The sequence below is a fragment of the Protopterus annectens genome, chromosome 1.part0 (genome assembly GCF_019279795.1).
Source record: "Protopterus annectens isolate FY-2018-M chromosome 1.part0, PAN1.0, whole genome shotgun sequence".
NCBI lineage: Eukaryota > Metazoa > Chordata > Ceratodontiformes > Protopteridae > Protopterus > Protopterus annectens.
In genome coordinates this window covers 13,584,196-13,604,396 of record NC_056725.1, presented here as the reverse complement: position 1 = coordinate 13,604,396, position 20,201 = coordinate 13,584,196, and the positions used below count along the sequence as shown (strand labels likewise).

General features: G+C 42.1%; 1 protein-coding gene across 1 annotated transcript in view; it reads left to right on the top strand.

Annotated features, from left to right (window-relative positions):
* BICRA (BRD4 interacting chromatin remodeling complex associated protein) overlaps window positions 1–20,201 on the top strand; it is a 2,119,634-nt gene that overhangs the window by 138,579 nt on the left and 1,960,854 nt on the right. The window contains exon 2 of the mRNA XM_044070712.1: window positions 12,943–13,030. The gene's annotated coding sequence lies outside the window, so the exon portion shown is untranslated. The remainder of the gene's footprint in view (window positions 1–12,942; window positions 13,031–20,201) is intronic.

Genomic DNA, 20,201 nt, shown 5'->3' with positions numbered 1-20,201 from the left:
TCAAACCTCGAACTATTCGTCGTCTGTTTATTTACCTTCTAAATATTTTAGTACTTTGTTCAATTATCCAGAATAGCTTCGGTAAGCCACCCGACTATCGATGTTCCGAAAAAACGCAAAGATAAATACAGAGACAGACCGCATAGGTGCAAAGCTGCCAATGATGCTTCTCCTAAGCTAGTTGCCAGTTCGCCGGTACTCAGTGAGGCACTTTTGCAGCCCCTGATACCCACTACTTTAGATTCGCAGGCCTCTACTGAGACCCATTCGGAGTCTGGTATGCCGCGAGATGCTTAGACAGTGGAACCTGCGGATGTCTCTAGCTTGGATGGGTCCGGAGCTGCTGTGTAGGCACCAGCTTCTGAAGGTGTATTCAGGCCTACTGACTTGCATATTAAACCAACGCCATCTTCTTCAAGGCCTACAACTCGATCCATGCCTAGAAAACCAACAGCCAGACTGCATGGTCAGGCCCCTATGCCTAAAAAACAAATAAGAATGACTGAAGACATTGTTACTCTAATCAGGAGAAGCCACCCTTCCCCCACTATGAGACCTAGGACTGATTTTCCTTCTGATCAGGACTCTGAAATTTCTGTTTCCTCTGATGACCAGGATTTACCCTCATCTACCTATGAGGATTCTGATGCAGAGGACTCCATTCCCTCTGCTTCCCCTTCAGAGGATTTCTCTTTTGGTAAAACCTTGCATACTCTTAGGGAGCATTTTCGCTGGGAGAGCCAGGATTACTACGACTCCAAAAAGAGGCTTAGGGATTTCTTACTCCTGCCGCAACACAGGCCTTTGGCCATCCCTCTTGTACTGGACATTGTTGATGATGCCTTCTCGGAATCTAGCCTAGCCCCTGACTCTTTACCTCCTGCTCCCAGAACACCTGATGAGTATTACAGGGTTCCTGACTCTCACAAGTTCCTCTTTAAAAATCCTACTGCGGATCTTGAGACTGTTTCACAGAGACCCAAGGGCATTAAGGCTACTACTGCCAAAAATCCTACCCCCTCTGATAGAGATTCCAGGGTGCTGGATAGATGGGGTAAGAAGGTATACACTTCTGCAACCTTGGCCATTAGGGCCTTAAACTGCCAGTTTCATATGAAAGTATCAGCAGCATATTATTGGATTACTTAAACAGAAAATGATGTTGATTCCTGACTGTGCTAAAATTAAAGATTTACAGGATTTAATGCATTCTGCTGAACAAGTTGGAAAACATACTTTGCAGTGTGGTTTTGATTCATTAGAGGCATCTTGCAGGGCTGCTGTCACTGGGTCTGTACTTAGAAGGCATGCTTGGATTAAGGAGCAATCTTTGCCAGATCATGTTAAAGCTAAATTGCTGGATGCTCCCTTAAACCAAGACCACCTGTTTGGCAACAAAGCAGAAGTAGTACTTAAAAAGATGGAGGAAAAAGCTAAATCTATGTAAACTGTTAAAGATTTCCTGCAAGTACAGCCTCCCAGATTTAGTAGGCATTGGACCTCTAAGAATTGGTCCTTTCCTGCCTCTTACAGGCCTTCTCAGTCCAAACCCAGAAACAGCAGAACACCCAGGCTTCAGTCCCAAGGTACTCACAGGACTAAGCAGTGAGGGGCTCCCACTTCCAAAGCAGAGAGTTGTAAGACTCTCCCCTATCGTAAACTGTCTCAATGACTTAACTTTAAACCTTCCAAGCACTGCACATCTGACTGTTCCTTTGGGGGAAGAGATTGCCCTGCATGCAAAAAATTGGGAATTCAGTACCCAGGACAAATGGGTTTTAAATATAGTCTCCCAAGGATATAGATTTCTCTTCTACTCCTTACCAACCCCAAACGGTTGGCCAAATCTACCCCCAAATCAGTGGGCAGAAGCTCAAAAGCATGTACTTTCTCCCTTAAGCATAAAGGCTATTCAAACTGTTCCAGAAGAGGAATGAGGACAAGGATTCTACTAAAGACTTTTTCTGGTACGCAGAAAAGACCATTCCTGGTGTCCTATCCTGGACATGTCTGTCCTAAACACGTTTTTGGTGATCCCAAAATTCAAGATGCTAACTCTTCATCAGCCGCTTCCTGTGCTAGGCAAAGAGCGTCTATATCATATTATTGAAATCTTACTACATCGAATCACTAAAGGTCGACCCCTAGTGATCGATGTAGTATAACATCGAATAACTCTTAAACAAAAAGCAAACAAAAATAAAAACTAACGAGCGTAGGCAGGGGGGAATTTTTTTTTTTATTTAAATTTGTTGACCAGGAGTGTCCGACTGGACGTAGGTCCATTTTCAGCGGAGGCCCGAGGAGAAAAGCTCCACAGTTAAAATAAACAGACAGTAGTTACATTGGATTACATAATGATTAACAATTTAACATAGCAATTTTATTTTATTTTATTTATTTATTTGCAGTTGGTTTACCAGGATAGTCCATTGGGCCAAGATGAACCCGTTTTCAATGGAGTCCTGGGGAGAAAAGCTCCAGTAATTTACACTAGGTTATACATTAAAAATTACAAAGTTTACAGTAAACAAGTTACACTAGATTATACATATATATAGATTACAAAGTTTACAAGTGAACAACAAGTAAGTATAGTTCTAGAAACCAGGTTAAAATAGGGTTTTGGTTAAGATATAAAAATTTACAAGTGATACAATTTAGTGTGAGAGAGGAGTTCTAGTATATAAAGGTACAATTTAGAGAGGGTGCAAAGTTAGTACAAGCTTAAGAGAGATGTTAGTACAAGCCAAGAGAGATTGTGGTAGGAGAGGTAGCATGGATATGACCAGAGAGGTGGGCAATGTTTAGATGTGTAGATTATGTTGGGAGAGAACAGGAGCATTCCCACTGGGATAAAAGGTAAGAGTGAAGAGATTTTTTGAATGTAGAGTGATTGGAGATGGTACGAATGAGTGGTGGGAGAGAGTTCCATAGACGAGCTAGACTATAGGATAGGAGTTTTTTCCCAGAGGGACGACTGGGTTTGTATAATTCTATTAGATTTTGGTTGTTAGATCTTAGTGTTCGGTTAGGTAGATGCATTTTAAAAGTAGAGGATAGGGATGGACAAAGTGAGGGGTTGAAGATGAGTTTATGTGCAAAAGTTAGTTGAGTGTAGGTGAGATGGTTGGATAGTTCTAGCCATTTTAGTTTGTGGAGGGAAGAGCAGTGGTGACTAGAGGACTTGTGGCTAGTAGCGAATTTAGCTATTTTATTGTAGCATGTGGAGAGTTGAGTTTTAAGGGAGGATTGAAGGTTAGTTAAGAGTGGAGCTCCATAGAGAAGGGAGGGGATAAGAAAGGAGGTAGCGAGAGTGATTTTGGTGGATGGTGTGAGATAGCGATTTTGTCGGTACAGCATACCTAATTTTTTATGTGTTTTCTTGATATTAAGTTGTAGGTGGGAGTTGAATTTGAGTTTATTATCAATTTGTACCCCAAGTAATTTAGTCTCGGTTACCAATTCCAAAGCTGTGTTGTTATGACTAGTGATAGAAAAAGTGTTAGAATGGATAGAGGTGTTTTTGGTGGGAGTGAAAATCATTAGCTTAGTTTTAGAGGCATTTAGTGCTAGGTGATTGTGATTCATCCGTTGTTCTGTGATAGAGAATGCGTCTTGTGTTAGCTTTTGTAGTATGGGAAGGGATGTTGCAGAGCAGATAATAGTGGAGTCATCTGCATATTGAATGATATTTGAGAAAGGGATAGAGTTATGGAAGTCATTTATGAATATGTTGAAGAGGAGAGGACCTAATATGGAACCTTGGGGAACTCCTGTTGGGGTAGTAAGGAAGGAAGAGGTGGCCTTTTTCCATTTGACAGATTGGTATCTATTGGATAAGTAACTGGAGAACCAATTTAAAGAGGAGGGAGATAGGTTGAGTTGAGAGAGTTTAGTTAGAAGAAGTTTGTGAGAGATAGTATCAAAGGCTTTAGAGAGGTCAAGTAGGAGGGTCGAGACAATGTGTCCAGAGTCACGGGCTTTATTTACGATTTCCAGGAAGGAGAGTAGGGCTGTCATAGTACTATGACCAGGTCTAAAACCGTGTTGTGTTGGAGGTTATTGTCTATGAGATATGGTAGGATTTGTTGTTGGATACATTTTTCTAGGATTTTAGACATGGGTGAGAAGATGGCTATGGGACGAAAATTAGTTGTGTTGCTATTTTTGCCGCCCTTATGTAAGGGGTATGATATAAGCCTTTTTCCAAATTTGGGGTACTATGGATTCTTGTATAGAGCGGTTGATTAGAATACTAATGGGGTAGGCAATGGATTCTGTGGCTATACTAAGAAAATATGATGGTAAGTTGTCTGGGGCATTGGAGCATGGCTTAAGCTTCTGAAGGAATTTTTTAATGGTGGATATGGGAATAGGTTGTAGAGAAAAAGGAGAGAGAGGGAAAGGGAGGGTATTACAGGAAGGTAGTTGATGACAAGGAGAGTGTGAAGATGTTCGAGAAGAGGTAAGGGAGTAATTAGAGGAAGATGAGGGTGAGGTGGTGGGGGTGGTGGTGTTAGAGAATGTTGAAGTTAGTTTTGAAATAGAGTTGATGAAAAAGGAATTAAATTGTGAAGCTAAGTCTATGTCAGGAGCATTAGGGTCTGGGCTGGGGTTGTCAGTTTTGCCTGGACTGAGAAGGGTAGCGACTCCTTTCCAGAATTTCTGTGGGTTTGTTGTACTGCTGTTTTGGAGTTTAGAGAAGTAATTTCGTCGGTCAGTGGTAATAAGCTTTTTTACTGTATTTCTAAGTGTTTTATATTCATTTAGATGTAGGGGAGACTTATTTTTTGGTAAGAAGTCCAAACTTTATCTCATGCTTCATGGTTATGAGAGTAGTTTTTGTTAGCCAAGGGGCAGTTTTGGTTTTTATTCTCTTAGTCTGTAAGGGGGTGTGAATGTCAAGGATTTTTAAGAAGGTTGAATTGTAGTGAGCAACAGCATTATCTAAGGGTAGAGTTTTTAAGGTGTTCCAATTTATTGATTTAAGGGAATCAGTGAAGGTTGTGGGGTTGAAATTTTTCTGGTTACGAAAAGTAATGAAATTATGGGTTTGGAGTATGGGTGAAGAGAGTCGATATGTGTAAATTGGTAGATGGTCACCAAGTGGGTCAGGGAGGGTGCCATTATCAGAATAATGCTGAGGGTGGGAGACTAAGATCCAGTCAAGTATGCTACCATTGGATAGGTTTTTTGAGGGGTGGGTTGTGGAGTTAATAAGCTGTGAGAAGTTGTAAAGGTTGATATTTAGTGGATTTGTGGGAGCTTGGATGGAGGCCCACTTGATATTCATGTCTCCCAAGACTATTATTTCATTTGAAATGTTAGAAGAGAGCCAAAGTAGGATATCTTCAAGTATTGTGATATTATCGCCAGGGGGAATGTAGAGGGAGGCTATGCATATGTGTTTGTGTATATTAACCTGAAATAATGCTAGGAGTATTTCAGCATTGTTGAAGTGGGGAATCGGTTTGTTATATGGGGTAACAGACAAGGAGGATGAATATAGGAGAGCAACTCCACCTCCTTTTTTATGGGTTCTATCATTTCTTAAGATAGAATAGTTTGGTGGTATTATTTCAGTCTTTTATGTGGGGTTTTAGCCATGTTTCAGAGATGGATAGGAAGTCAGGTTTGATGTGAGTAAGCCATGCATGGAGATTTGGGATTTTGTTCACAATGCTTTGGGAATTTAGTGAGGTAAACAGAATGGCTTTATTTGTGGTGGATGAGGTGGGTGGGCCAGGATTAGGGTGTATGTCACCTGATAATAGTGTGGTAATTAGGTATAGGATTGGGTTGGAGAGGTATTTGGATTGTTTAAAGTATATGCTAGGCTTAATTAAGATGTTGAAGAGTTTATTAGGTGAAGTGATAGAAGTATTTTTATTCAGGGTGATAGGTTTATAAGGAAAGAGTAGATGGTTGCTGATAGTGTATAAGTGAGGAGATATTAAGATATGGGATTTTAGGGGAGGTGAGATGTGATGATTTGTTACATGAAAACATTGTGAGTGTATAGTGTGATTGGGCTGAGTAAGGTAGTGGAAGTAGGATATAGAGGGAAGTAGTAGCAACAGCATGAGTATAGATGGGGATTTGGAGAACATAATGGTGTGGAATGTTCTAGATTGCAGTTGTGAGATAGTGTGAAGTTACTGAGTAGAATGTGGTTGTAAAGGGGTGATATTTAAGGTGGTTTAATAAGATATGTAAACCTTTGGAATGGGGTGGAGATTAGAAGAGTAGTTGGATATAGTTGGTGTGTCAGTGAGTGTAGTTGAAAGATGTACCCAGATAGGTGGTTTGGGTTATATAGTTATAGGGTAAGTTGGGGGTGGGGAAGGGAGTAGGATTTAATTAGGAGGTGGAAGTTAATTGGCTAGATATTGTGGTGGGTGTAGTTACATTGGTATAAATGTAGAGATACTGGGGGCGGGTGGGAATAGGGGGCAGGGTAGGGGAGCAGAGTGAGCCCGCAGGGCGAACGGAGCGGGTAGAGCCAAGGAAGGCAGAATCAGAGCGAGAAACAATCAACAATCAGTGGACTGTTTGTTGGAGAAGGTAAGTACAGGAAACAAGGGCTTATTAGGATAGAATAGTCAAGAGGACAGAAAGGGGGGAGAGAAACAGTAGAGGTTACACTTGTAGAGAATGGTAAACACGTAACAGATGTGTGGAGTCAGGAATGGAGGAGACAGGGTGCCATTCAGCGGTCAAATGCTAAAAGTACACCTGTAATTCTCTTAGGGAAAACAGAGGGGTTTGGCTGCTGGTTTCCTGGTCAGGGAGCGTGCTGATAACCAAGCAGGGACTAGAATACAATATCACAATGATAAGGGTTAGCAGCAGTAACACATATTTCCTTACTTACAACATATTTACAGATGAAGAACATAGTACATCAGTAGACAACTAGAATCTTTATCTGTGAAGTACATAACAGACATTAACAAATGTTACAATGAGAGGTTCCTGTTGTATAATAAGTACTAGGCTTATGAGCATCTGAGCTTGCTATAATCAAGGAAGTTAGTGGAGTGGAAAGAAAGGTAGTGGTTGGATGGGGTGGATGATATTAGAGTGGGAGTTGCAAAGGCATAGCCAGCATGTTTTTAGGTGCGCTTTTAGTAAAGTTTTGAAGTGGATGCATGATGGTACGGAGGTAATTGTGGGTGGGAGTGAGTTCCATAATTTGGCTATGGCGCAAGAGAATAGTGCTTCACCAGCAGAGTTATTGGCTTTAGTGATCTACAAGTGATTTTTTTTGCTGGATCTTAGTGGTCTGGTGGTGCGATAGGGTTGGAGTATATTCTGGAGGGATGGGACATTTAGTGGATGGTTTACTAGTTTGTGTGCGAGTGAGAGTTGATACCACTAAAGGAGGTGAGGGAGTTCAAGCCAGCCCAGTTCAGCAAGTGAGAGACAGTGGTGACTACGGTAGGATGCCCCTGTGGGGAATTTGGCGATTTTGTTGTAGCAGGTCTCTAGCTTGTTTAGATTGCATTGCCTTAGGTTGGTATAAAAATTGGAGAGGCATAAAGTAGGGTGGCGATAAGGTAGGAATTTGCTGTTGAAATCTTTGCTGCTTTGGTGAGAAATTGCTTATTTCTGTATAACGCTCCTAGTTTTTTGTGGACTTTTCTTATGGTCATGGATATGTGAATGTCAAATTTTAGTTTATTGTCTATTTCCACTCCTAGCAATTTGGTGTTTTCAGTTGGGTATATAGTGGTGTCTTTTGCTGTGATGTTTAAGTGAGAGTTGTTTTGAATATGTTTGGTGGGTTGGAAGATGAGCAGTTTAGTTTTGTTTGGGTTGAGTATTAATTGGGCATCGGATAACCATGTTTCAACAGAGGAAAAGGCTTCCTGTGTGACTTTGCAGTTTTGGTAGGGACTGGGCTGAGCAGATGATGGTTGAGTCATCTGCATATTGTATGAGTGTGCCATGTTTGGTTGCAGAGGCTAGATTATTGGTGTAAACAGAGAAGAGTAGGGGTCCAAGGATGGACCCTTGGGGAACCCCTATGGAGACAGGTAGTTGGGGAGATATGTCATTATGCCATACAAGAAACCCCCCTGTTCCTCCTACAACCCCCCTGCTTAAATATTCCAACTCCGAGACCGCACTACATTGAGGTAAACTGAAATCTCCCCCTACAGAGATTTCCGTTTACCTGCACAATGTTCTGCGCTTTCGATGTTGTGATGCCGACCAATATCAGCTTCGATATTATCAGCTTTCGACATCGTTAAGTAGACCTGGCAAAGATGCCTGGTTGGCAACACTGGATTTAAGAGGCCTACATGCACATCCCAATAAGGGAATCTTGCAGAAGATACCTACGCTTCAAAGGAGGCTACATGTATTGTCAGTTCTCTGCACTGCCCTTTGGCTGATCTACTACACCCAGGGTATTCACAAAGTGCCTAGCTCCAGTCATTGCGTTTTTCAGGCAAAGAAACATTCAGATATATACCCATACCTGGACGATTGTCTAATTCAGGCAGAAAGCCAGGACATTCTATTAAATCATCTGGCATTTGTAAGGAAATTAACTTCTCTGGGGTGCACCATAAACGAAAAGAAATCACATCTTGTACCCTGTCAACAAATTGTATTCCTGGGAACAAGCTTGAGTACAACTTCCCAGATGGCTTACCTTACGCGAGAGAAAGGAGTTCATTTGACAGCCTACTTCAAACTACTGGTCACTAAGACCCATCTATCTGCAAGGAAAATACTGCAAGCCCTGGGGTTCATGGCCTCCTGCATTCTACTGATTTCATATGCACAACTGCATATGAGGAAACTACAATGGTATCTAAAATGCCTATGGTGTCAACATTCTCTGGATCTAGAATCAATGATTCCTATCATCCCTTGTCTACAGATAGAGTTCCTTTGGTGGCCAGAGGCCTGCCACCAAAACAAGGGACTGCCATTCACTCTACCCCTGCCGCCCAAACACTAACAGATGCATCAGGCTATGCATGGGAGTCTCACTTGGCAGGGAAGTGCATTCAGGGCAAATGGAACCCAAGTCACCCCAAGATATGCACCTGCACATCAATGAAAATAAATTTTAGCTGTACAGAATGCTCTGACAGCCTTCAAGGACCACATTCGTCCAGGACAATTATTGGTAAAGACGGACACCACCATTTATGTGGTACATAAACAAGCAGGGAGGAACCCACTCATATCCTCTCTCCAGACTAGCCATGGCTGCGTGGAACACAGCCTTGAGCTACCAAGTGCACCTACAGGCTCAATTCCTGCCAGGAAAGCTAAATACTCTGGCAGACGACCTAAGCAGAAATCTCATGGACTCAACACAAGTGGAAACTGGAACCAGAGATATTCAACATGTTCAAAAACAAATGGGGGAGCCCAGCGATAGACCTGTTTGCACCCACCCAGAACTACCAATTCGACAAATTCTGCACAAGGACTCCCCACAAACAAGCTTGGAAAGTAGAGGCCCTGTCCTTCACCTTTCCCCCTCTGCCTCTCCAAAGTACTACTAAAGATCAAACAGGACAAAACTGATTGCACCAGACTGACCACGCCAACACTGGTACCCCCTCTTGTGCAGTATGTCCCTGTTGGCACCATGCCACATGCCTCAGACTCCTGCCCTGCTGTCCCAGCAGGATGGCCAGATTCTGCACCCACAGCTTCAAACCCTGAACCTGGCAGCCTGCCTAATTACCTGATTTCTCCGTTCCCATCCCTCAGTAAGCAAGTGATGGATGTCATTCTGGAGGCAAGGAGAGGCCTAGTACTAGAAAATCCTATGCTGAAAAATGGAAAAGATTCTGTTCCTGGAGCCAAACTCAGGGGATGGGCACAGCAGCGCCCAATTTACCTCAGATTCTTCAATACTTAACTGAGATGCTTCACAAGGGCCTTTCCTTTTCCTCCATCAAAATTCATGCCTCAGCCATTTCAGCTCATTACAATACAGAACCACCCCTCTTCTCTCATCTACTGCTGAAGCAGTTCCTCAGAGGGGCCAAAAACTTAAGACCACCCAGGAGAGCCCCCTATTCCAGCCTGGGACCTTAACTTTGTACTGGAATAGCTCACTTTATCTCCCTTTGAGCCAGCTGCAAATGCAGAGTTGAAATTCCTTTCTTGGAAAACAGCCTTCCTTCTAGCCGTCACCTCAGCAAGAAGGGTGTCTGAATTGCAGGTTTTCATGGCAGTGGAGCCTTTAATCATCTTTCATGCAGACAGGGTGTCCCTCATGACCAATCCCTCCTTCATGCCCAGGGTGGTATCCAGTGTGGCCCGTAATCAGTCCATTCATTTGCCATCCTTCTTTTCTAATCAGCAGAACAAAGGGGAACGAATACTGCACTCCTTGGACGTGCACAGTCAACTTGGATTTTACTTGGACATGACTAAACCTCTCTGGAAATCTGAACAGCTGCTGGTTGCATTTGCTGCAGGGGCAAAGGTTAAGGCCATTTCAAAGCAAACCATTTCTAAGTGGATAGGCCACTACATTTATTTGTGCTATAAGCACCATGGAAAACCTACCCCACAGGGGATAAGAGCACATTCAACCAGGGCTGCATCTGTCTCTGCAGCCTTTCTCAGAGGTGTCCCTACCAGGGACATCCTAGAAGCTGCTACCTGGAGTTTTGTACATACCTTCACCAAACATTGCTACTTGCCAATTTTTTCTAAATCTAGAGCTGGCTTTGCCACTGCAGTCTTGCTGGGCCCTATAGCTGGTCCTAATGCTATCTAATTGCCTCCTCCCATCCTTAGCTTTGGGAATCTACCCAAATGTGATGACAACAGTGAAACATGAAGAACATAGTACAGTTGTGTACACTTACCTTAAATGTAGATGTTAGAGTGTATTCACTGTTGCAGTCCTGGTTACTCGCCCTCCAGCCCCCTGACTTCTATTGACTATACTTCTATTCTTGTTTGCTATGCTTAAAGCTTTTTAGTGTATTTACTTTTTTGTTGGAGGTGTAACTTTGTGTATAATTGCTTCCCATTATGGGGGCACCTGACATCTGGGGCAAAAAAAACTGATGTAATGACGTCTGCTGCATGCTTTATATCCCTGACTACCTGACGTCATGGAAGATGAGATGGCATCCGACTCCGGACCCAGGACTTGATAATCAGGCCAACTGAGGGCTACTGCAAGCAGATAACCCCAAATGTGATGACTGCAACAGTAAATGCACTCAAACATCTGCATTTATGGTAAGTGTACACAACTGTACTTTTATTTACACAGGACCAAAGACTTTAGATAATCAGATCAATTGTTTGTATTCTTTGCTGACAATAAACAAGTTTCTCCAGTTTCAAAAGTGACCTTATCAAAGTGGCTGTCGGACACAATCAGTTATACTTACGATTTGCTTAAGAAGAAGCTTCCAGTGAAAGCCAGAGGGTGCTCAATCAGGGCCTTAGCTACCTCTGTTGCCTTCCAAGCCAAATTGCCTTTAGATTCAATCTGTACAGTAGCAACATGGGCAAATCCTCATACATTTATCACTCATTACAAAGTGGATGTGGTTTCCCTGAACAGGGCATCCTTTGGTTCCACGGTCCTGAAGAGTTTGCTCCAGTGAGCCACCCAAGAGAACGAAGGCGAGATGGGGACAGCATAACCTAACATGAAGTTATGTACCTACCATAACATTCCATGTTTGTTGTCCATCTCGCCTTCTTTCTTGCATTCCCCCCCTCCTTCCCCCTTCCTGGAGGATCGAGAGGGATTCCTTCATTGGTTACACTGGCTGAGTTTCCTGTTTATATACCAGGTTAGTTAACCATGCCTTGTTTTTCCTCTTTCCTTCCTAACCTTGAAATGTGTAAGAGCTTAGCAAAATTTGCTTTTACTATGAATGTGTTGTGCGGGCTATCACAAACGAGGTCTGGGTAGCTACCGCTAGGCATGTTGGGATAGGGGTTAGCCTCGAGCCAGTATAAGCTCTTGAGGTATAGTAAATTGTCTGAGTCGGAGCCGATCATCGGCTCCGAACCCAACCAGCAAGAAGGAAGGCAGGATGAAGGACAACAAACATGGAACGTTATGGTAGGTACACAACTTTTTTTCTGGATTGATGTGTGTCCGTGGAAAAGATGAAACTTGTCCTAAATCTCAGTTTTGCCAGCTTTGGTTTAATGGTCATAAGTGCTTACAGTACTACAACAACACTAGTATTGCCTAAAATATCAAGATAAACTTTTTTTCATTTTTTTTCAGACCACATTGGTCATTTACTTGTGGCAGTGTGTTAGTACTGTGACTCCCTTAATTTGTGAGAGCACTACAACTTTTTAAGTAGGCTTTACTGCCACTGGACTACCTGCAAAGATAATCCAGTGATTCAGCAGCAACCCTGAAGGAGCTCTTAGGCTGACCAGTAATGCAGGTAATTCAAGTGACCTAGTTTTAACTCATGCCCTGCTGACATCTCTTTCTTGAGAAAAGGCTGCGCAACATGGGGGGCCTTTATAGCTCTGGACATTAGCCTGGATGAGCTGGCATCCGTATGTGGCATAATTCTGTGTCTCTTGCTTTGCATCCTGCTGCAGCATTGAGCTTAACTTGAGCATCCTGAAACAACTTAGGAGACTTTTTTTAATGTAACAAGTAGAGTAATCCTTCTTTGTGGTTCACTTGTTTGCCCACCTCCTCCCATATTTACCAGTATGCAAAAGTGACAGGAAATAACTGCTTTATAAAGTCCAGAATTTTGCTGGTTATTGTTAAGCTGATGTATAAGTTTTGATGGTGAATATATTATCTATTATAACTCCTGCATTCTGTCCTTTTCAAGTGTCATGCTTGGGTTCACCATGATGTAGTAGGCTTACCTGGTAAACATTATAGATAAAAAAAAACTTACATTTTATAAGTGTTTGTCTTAATAAAAAAATTGTTTTTGGCAGTTGCAGAGGTGTGTGCTACTACTCTGACCTCTTGGTATGGAAACAGCTTCTCACACAGTTGAATGAAGCCCGGATTCACCCGGAGAAAGTGAGTTCAGAAAGTAATTTTGTTTCTGTAACGCCTACTTTTCAGCAAGATTGAAATTGCTTAGAATATTATATCCTGTGTTTTAAAAAGATTTACCCAGGAATGGTTTGGTGTTTGTTATACAAAATTCAGTCAGAATAATTTTGTAGTATGAATACATTTCTGTCCTCCCCATTTCATTGCTGATCTTAATGTAATCTGTTTTCATATTTACAGTGGTAAATGCTGGACATCACGTAGTATTATTACTTTAACTTTTTTTATCGCAGGTATACTTACCTGGACCGTACTGTATTTGTTGTTCAGATATTTCGGAAAAGCAAAGGCAGACTGCTTAAAGGCCTAATCTTTTTTTCTTGCTTTTAGGTACGTGTATGTAGCAGTTTTATTTATTTTTTTATTTTTTTTGGACTTTAAACCTGAACAAAAATAAGTTCAAACAACATATAAAAATACTAACAAAACTATATACAATGTCTATAATAAAAAACGTTCTTGATCGTCAGCACTAATACTTTTCTATAAGATTTTTAAGTTTTAACCAAGATAATTTCTTATGAGTAATATTTGTAGTTGTGTAATAAATAACTTGCAATTCTTCTTACATACGTTCTTTGCTAAACAAATTCTGAAAGAGAGGATATTTTCATTTTTTCCAATTTATTTTGCATTTGTTTATCGGGTAGTGTCTGACTGGGCTGGTAGTCCGTTTTCAGCAGAGACCTGGGGAGAAAAGCTCCACAGTACAATACAATGTAGACAAGTTAAACATTGCAATTTAAACAAAGTGAACAAAGCAGAATTTACAGTATTAGGATTGAGTAAAACCATTCTTTAAACATCTAAGCTAAAGGTATTGCACATAAGGAAAACTATGTGGAATCTACACATTACATATTCTTTGTATGAAATTTGTAGATAACATGAAGCTGACAGCATGGAACTAGTTAGCGATGAGTTATGTAATGAGTGGAAAGACTGGGGAGACCAGAGGTGAATAAGGAAGAGAAGAAAGTGAAATCAAGATAGAGTAAGACAGACTTTTTAATAACAAGAAGCAAATAGCAAGAACTGTATACAAGAGAAAAAGTGAGGAGGGGAAGAATATTTGGAGATGGGAGAAAACAAATTATCCTGCTGAGTAACAGAGGCAGAGCCAGTTTTATATGAGATTCTTTCAATTTTGATTTAAAAGATAGATAGGAAGGAGTGCTTTGTATGTTTAGTAGAAGAGAATTCCAGTACTTAGCAATTTTGTTTGAGTAGAGGGAGTCCCCATGGTAGTTATGAGACTGTGTTATATTGAGCAGAGGTTTGTCGGAAGACTATTGTTGACTTGTGGTAGGACCAGGGTAGAAATAGCGGGGCAGTGGTTGGGGTTGTGAATAATTTTGTGGCTGGGGGGGTACCGATGGTTGACCAACAGGTTTTTAAGCTCGAGCCAGTTTAGTTGTTGAGCTGTACAATGATGGGCATTATGTGGGAGACTGGTGGCAAACCTAGCTATTGAACCCTAATGAAATCCAGAGGTAAGGCCCGGGAGCACTGGCGACTAACAAAAAATAACTCCGGCAATCATTCCTTGAACTGCGCAATAAAGCCAAAAAACATATGAAATTAGACAAATCCCTCTACTATAAATCCACCCTAAGCTCTACCAACCACAACCCTAAGCAATTCTGGTCCACTATTAACGCTATCCTCCACCCAGGGAAGGTTGGTAACCCCCCCAGCCATCCATTACCCCCTCCTCCAGCAGTATTGCTGATTCCTTCAACAAACACTTCACTGAAACTATGACATCTCTAAACAAACCCCCCCCAACTCCTAACCCTAAACCCCCCACTCCTCTTTTCTTCACCTCAGTACGTACCTCCAACATAAAAAGACTATTGTTAAAACTTAAACCCACCAAACTCGCAGCTGATACACTAGCCTACCCAATTTCAATTCTAATCAACCATTCCATAACAGAAGGCTATGTTCCCTCGATATGGAAACTATCCCACATCATCCCCCTCCACCTAGGCACCCCCTGCACTGACCTCTCCATTTACCACCCCATTGCTGTCCTCTGCCCTGTCTCCAAGATACTTGAAAAATGTATCGACACCCAGGTCTCCAACTACCTCCTAGCTAATAATCTCCTCTCCAAAATCCAACATGGTTTCAGGCCATATCACAGCACTACCTCCACTCTGCAATCTTTCACCAACACTATACTTAATCACAAAAACAATGGCCTCTGCTCTATTGCCGTATTTCTAGATCTCTCAAAGGCCTTTGACATGGTATCTCATGAGCTACTACTCTCTACTCTCCCCAGCCTGTCCTTCTCACAATCAGCCTGCAACTGGTTCCACAGCTATCGACATGGACGCCAGCAATCAGTAATCTGGGACGATAACACATCACCTCACCTCCCAGCTACTTTAGGAGTTCCCCAAGGGTCTATCCTTGTCCCTCTGCTTTTCTCCCTTTTCACTAACAACCTACATACCGCCACCACACAAGCATCTCTTATACAGCACACAGATGACTGTACTCTCATCTGCTCTTCCCTCACTCTACCAGAACTACAACAAATCAAACTGGAATCATTTTCTTCTGTAGAAAGCTGGCTATCCAATGCTCAGCTCCTACTCAACCCAAGTAAGACAAAAATTCTCCTGTTCCAACCTTCCAAAGCCACCCAAAACACCCCCCACTTCAACATTCTTGGCAAAGAAAATACCATCATCTCTCCATCAGAACACACAAAATTACTCGGTGTGGAAATAGACAACAAACTTAGATTTGACTCCCACATATCTCTGACAATAAAAAAAGTTCACAAGAAACTTGGTGCATTATATCGAAGCTACCAATTTCTAACCAAGGTGGCTAGAATCTGCATAGCCAATTCCCAGCTAATCTCCACCCTACTCTATGCATTCCCCATACTTACCAACCTTAGACAGACCTACACAAGCTGGATGCTTGTTAGAAAAAAATTGCTAAATTTGCCACTGGAACCTCCTACCGCAGCCATCGTTGTAGCACCCTTGAAGAACTAAACTGGCTAGAACTCCCACAACTCCTTCACTTCAGTCAACTCACCCTCACTCATAAACTTATTAACCACCCCCTTAACATCCCTTCTCTAACCCTATCACCCCACTAGGCCCCTAAGATCAAGCAACAAAAATCAACTCACTGTTATCAAACCCAAAAACTCAGCAGGAGAAGCCATATTTTCAAGTACCATATCTAAACTTTGGAGCAATCTTCCACCCTCTAGAACTACTATACCTTCCAGCAGCCTTTTCAAGACTGCGCTCAAATTCCACTTAAATTTGCACTGGCTTTGTCCTTGTTCTAATCCGGACTAACCCCCTCCCACCTAGACTCTTAAACCAACTATACTACCGCCACTACTAACCACAGTCAGAAATAGCTAGTTGTCTTTACATACTTTATAACATCTTGCCTGACAATTTTGTTACTAATATAAACAACAAGAAACTATCTTAACTTGCAACATTTACTGTATATACTGTTGCTAATCAATATCTTGTTATTGTATTAACGCCAACAACCTGTAATGTTGTTCACTATTGTTGCAACTTTGTATCTCTATCATGTACATGATGTGAAGCTTTTCTCCCCAGGCATCGGCTGAAAAAGGACCTGCATCCAGTCAGAATTTCCCTGTAAACAAATGTAAATAAATAAATAGCAGGACACCAGGTTTTGAAGGTCAGCTTTGTGTAAGTTGGTGAAATTGTGAGTAGTATAGGAGAGTGGCTACAGCCTGAGTTTTTGCTGTAGCTAGCCTGGCTTGTGGTGTTAAATATGCTTTAGCCCTGTAAAGCGCACCGAGTTTAGTATGGACTTTTTTGATTGTTTGGGATATGTGAATATCAAATTTTAGCTGCTCATCTATTGTAATACCCTAGGAGTTTGGCCTGGTTAGTTGGCTCAGTTTTGGTGCCATTGGTGGGTAGGATAGAGAGGGGGCTAGAGGGATGTATTTGGTAGATTTGTTTGTAAACATTATTAACTTAGTCTTTTTTTGGTTTACGAATGAGCTGGGGATTTGAAAGATAAGAATGTTTCCTGAAATGCTTTTTGCATCTTATCTTGGAGTTCTAGTGAGGAGGGGGCTGAGATGAGATGTGTCATCAGCATACTGTATGATTGAGGCAAGTTGGGTTGCAGACTTTAGGTTATTGGTAAAGATGATAAAGAGAAGGGGGCCCAGAATTGACCCTTGGGGTACACCAGTGTTAACAGGCAGTAGAGGGGAGAGATTGTGGCTCCATTCAGTAGCCTGTTGCCGGTTAGTTAGTTAACTGTGAAACCAAGTTAGGGATGATTGAGGTAGTAAGTGGCCAGTTTATTAAGAAGTAGTTGGTGGGAGATGGTGTTAGAAGCTTTTGACATGTCCAGGAAAATTGCAGAGACTAGTTGTCCATCATTCATAAGGTGGTGTATGGTATTTGTGAAAGCTGTTAAGGCAGTGTTAGTACTATGCTTAGGACGGAAACCATGTTAAGCGGGTGCTAGAAAGTGGTTTGATGCAAGGTGATTTAGGAGTTGTTGCTGAATACATTTCGCAAGGATTTTGGCTATTGGAGGGAGAATTGCAGTGGGGCAGTAGTTGGTGATTTCTCTAGAAGGACCACCTTTGTGAAGGGGAATGATGTGGGAGATTTTCCAGAGGTGTGGGGTGCATATTGTTCGGAGATTGAACGATTAATTAGTATTGAGATAGGATAGTCAATTTATGGAGCTGCAAAGTTTGGGAATTCATTAGGTAGCTGGTCGGAAGCAAGGCAACAGGGTTTTAGTTTGCTTAGGAGATTTTTAATGTAGTATGCTTGAATAGGTTTAAATGAGGAGATTCTGTTGAACTTGCTGTAGGGGAGGGGATTTTAAGTGGTAGGTGTTGATGGCTTTCTAGGAGCCAGGAGATAGTTAATGAAATATGGGTTGAACTGTGTGGCTAAGGGTTCAGAGGTATTGGATGTGGAAGGGGACAGGGTGGTGGGTCTACCATGGTTGAAGAGGTGGTTGATTGTTTGCCAGAAGTTTAGTGGGTTTTGAATGTGTTTTTGTTGAGAGGTTAGGAAGTAGTGTTTTTTTTATTTTTGTTGACTGCTTTCTTAGTTTGGTTTCTACGTTGCTGGTAATTGGTAATATTTGATGTTCTTCGTGTTTCACTGTTGCAATCTGCCTGCAGGTAGCCCTCAGCTGGCCTGAATACCAGAGTCTTGGATTCCTGCATCGGATGCTGTCTCTTCTTCCATGATATCAGGGGTATAAAACATGCAGCTGACACCATTGCATCAGTCTTCGTTGCCGTGCAGTGCCCTAAGCAGAAGCAGTTCGCAAGTGCCGGTCAGCCGACTCCTAAAATTTTCATTTTCGAGTTTCAGAACCGAAGTTTTCAAAAAGATAAGTACCCAATTGGGGATCTCTTTTCTTGCTCCAACCGATGTCAGTAAAACTTAACAATTGTCTTACCTGTGGAAAGCAAATACCTCATAAAAATTTTCATTCGTACTGCATTCCTTGCTTAGGCCCAAACCACGATGTCCTTCGTCAGTTTTGTGCCTTGTTCAACCCCCGAGCTATTTGTCGTCGGGCTATCTTTGCAGCAAATTATTTTAGTACTCTGTATCTGTACTCCGAAATGGTTTCATTAAGCCATCCAACTACCGATCTTCCGAAAAAAGTAAGGAATTAAGACAGACACAGACAACATGGGTCCAAAACTGCTGACAATGCTTCCGTTAAGCTGGTCGCCAGTCCACAGGTACTCAGTGAGGCACTTTCGCAGCCCCTGATATCTGCTACTTCAGATTCACAGGCCACTACTGAGGCCTGCGAATCTGAAGTAGTGGGTATCAGGGGCTGCGAAAGCACCTCACTGAGGAGCTTTTGCTGCCCTTGAGGCACCTCAGTGAGGCGCTTTCGCAGCCCCTAATACCCGCTACTTCAGATTCGCAGGCCTCTACTGAGACCCATTCAGAGTCTGGTATGCTGCAAGATGCTTCTTCGACTATGGAACCTGCGGATGTCTCTACTTTAGATGGGTCCAGAGCCGCTGTGCAGGCACCGGCTTCTGAGGGTATATTCAGGCCTACAGACTTGCATTTTAAACCAACGCCATCTTCTTTATCCAGGCCTAAAACTCACACCACACCTAGAAAACCGATGTCCAAACTGCATGCTCAAGCCCATATGCATAAAAAACAAATGCTTACAGTGGCTGAAGACCTTATTACCTTAATTAGGGGAAGCCAGCCTTCCCCCTCTGAGAGCTAGAACTGATTTTCCTTCTGATTCTTCTGATCAGGAATCTGATATTTCTGTTACTTCTGATTACCTTATCTACCTATGCGGATTCTGATGCAGAGGATTCCATTCCCTCTGCTTCCCCTCCAGAAGATTTTTCTTTTGGTGATCCATTGCACACTCTTAGGGAGCATTTCTGCTGGGAAAGCCAGGATTACTCTGACTCCAAAAAGAGGCTTAGGGAATTCTTACTCCTTCCTCAACACAGGCCTTTAGCTATCCCTCCTGTTTTGGACATTGTAGATGATACTTTCTTGGAATCTAACCTTTCCCCAGACACCTTACCTCCAGCTCTCAGAAAACCTGACATGTATTACAGACTACCTGACTCTCAAGTTCCTCTTCAAGAATCCTACTGCGGATCCAGAGACCATTTCCCAAGGACCAAAGGGCATTAAGGTTACTGCTGCCAAAAATCCTACCCCTTCTGATAGAGATTCTAGAGCTTTGGACAGATGGGGTAAGAAGATATACATTTTTGCTATTTTGGCCATTAGGGCTTTAAATTGCCAGTTTCATATGTTAAAGTACCAGCAGCATATTATGGGACTGCTTAAACAGAAAATGATGTTGATTCTTGACTATGCTGAACATAAAGAATTACAAGATTTAATGCTTTCTGCAGAACAAGTTGGTAAACATACTTTGCAGTGTGGTTTTGACTCTTTAGAAGCATCTTGCAGAGCTGCTGTCACAGGGTCTGTACTTAAAAGGCATGCTTGGCTTAAGGAGCAAAACTTGCCAGATCATGTTAAAGCTCAATTACTGGATGCTCCCTTAAACCAAGACTGCCTGTTTGGCAACAAAGCAGAAGTCCTCAAAAGGATGG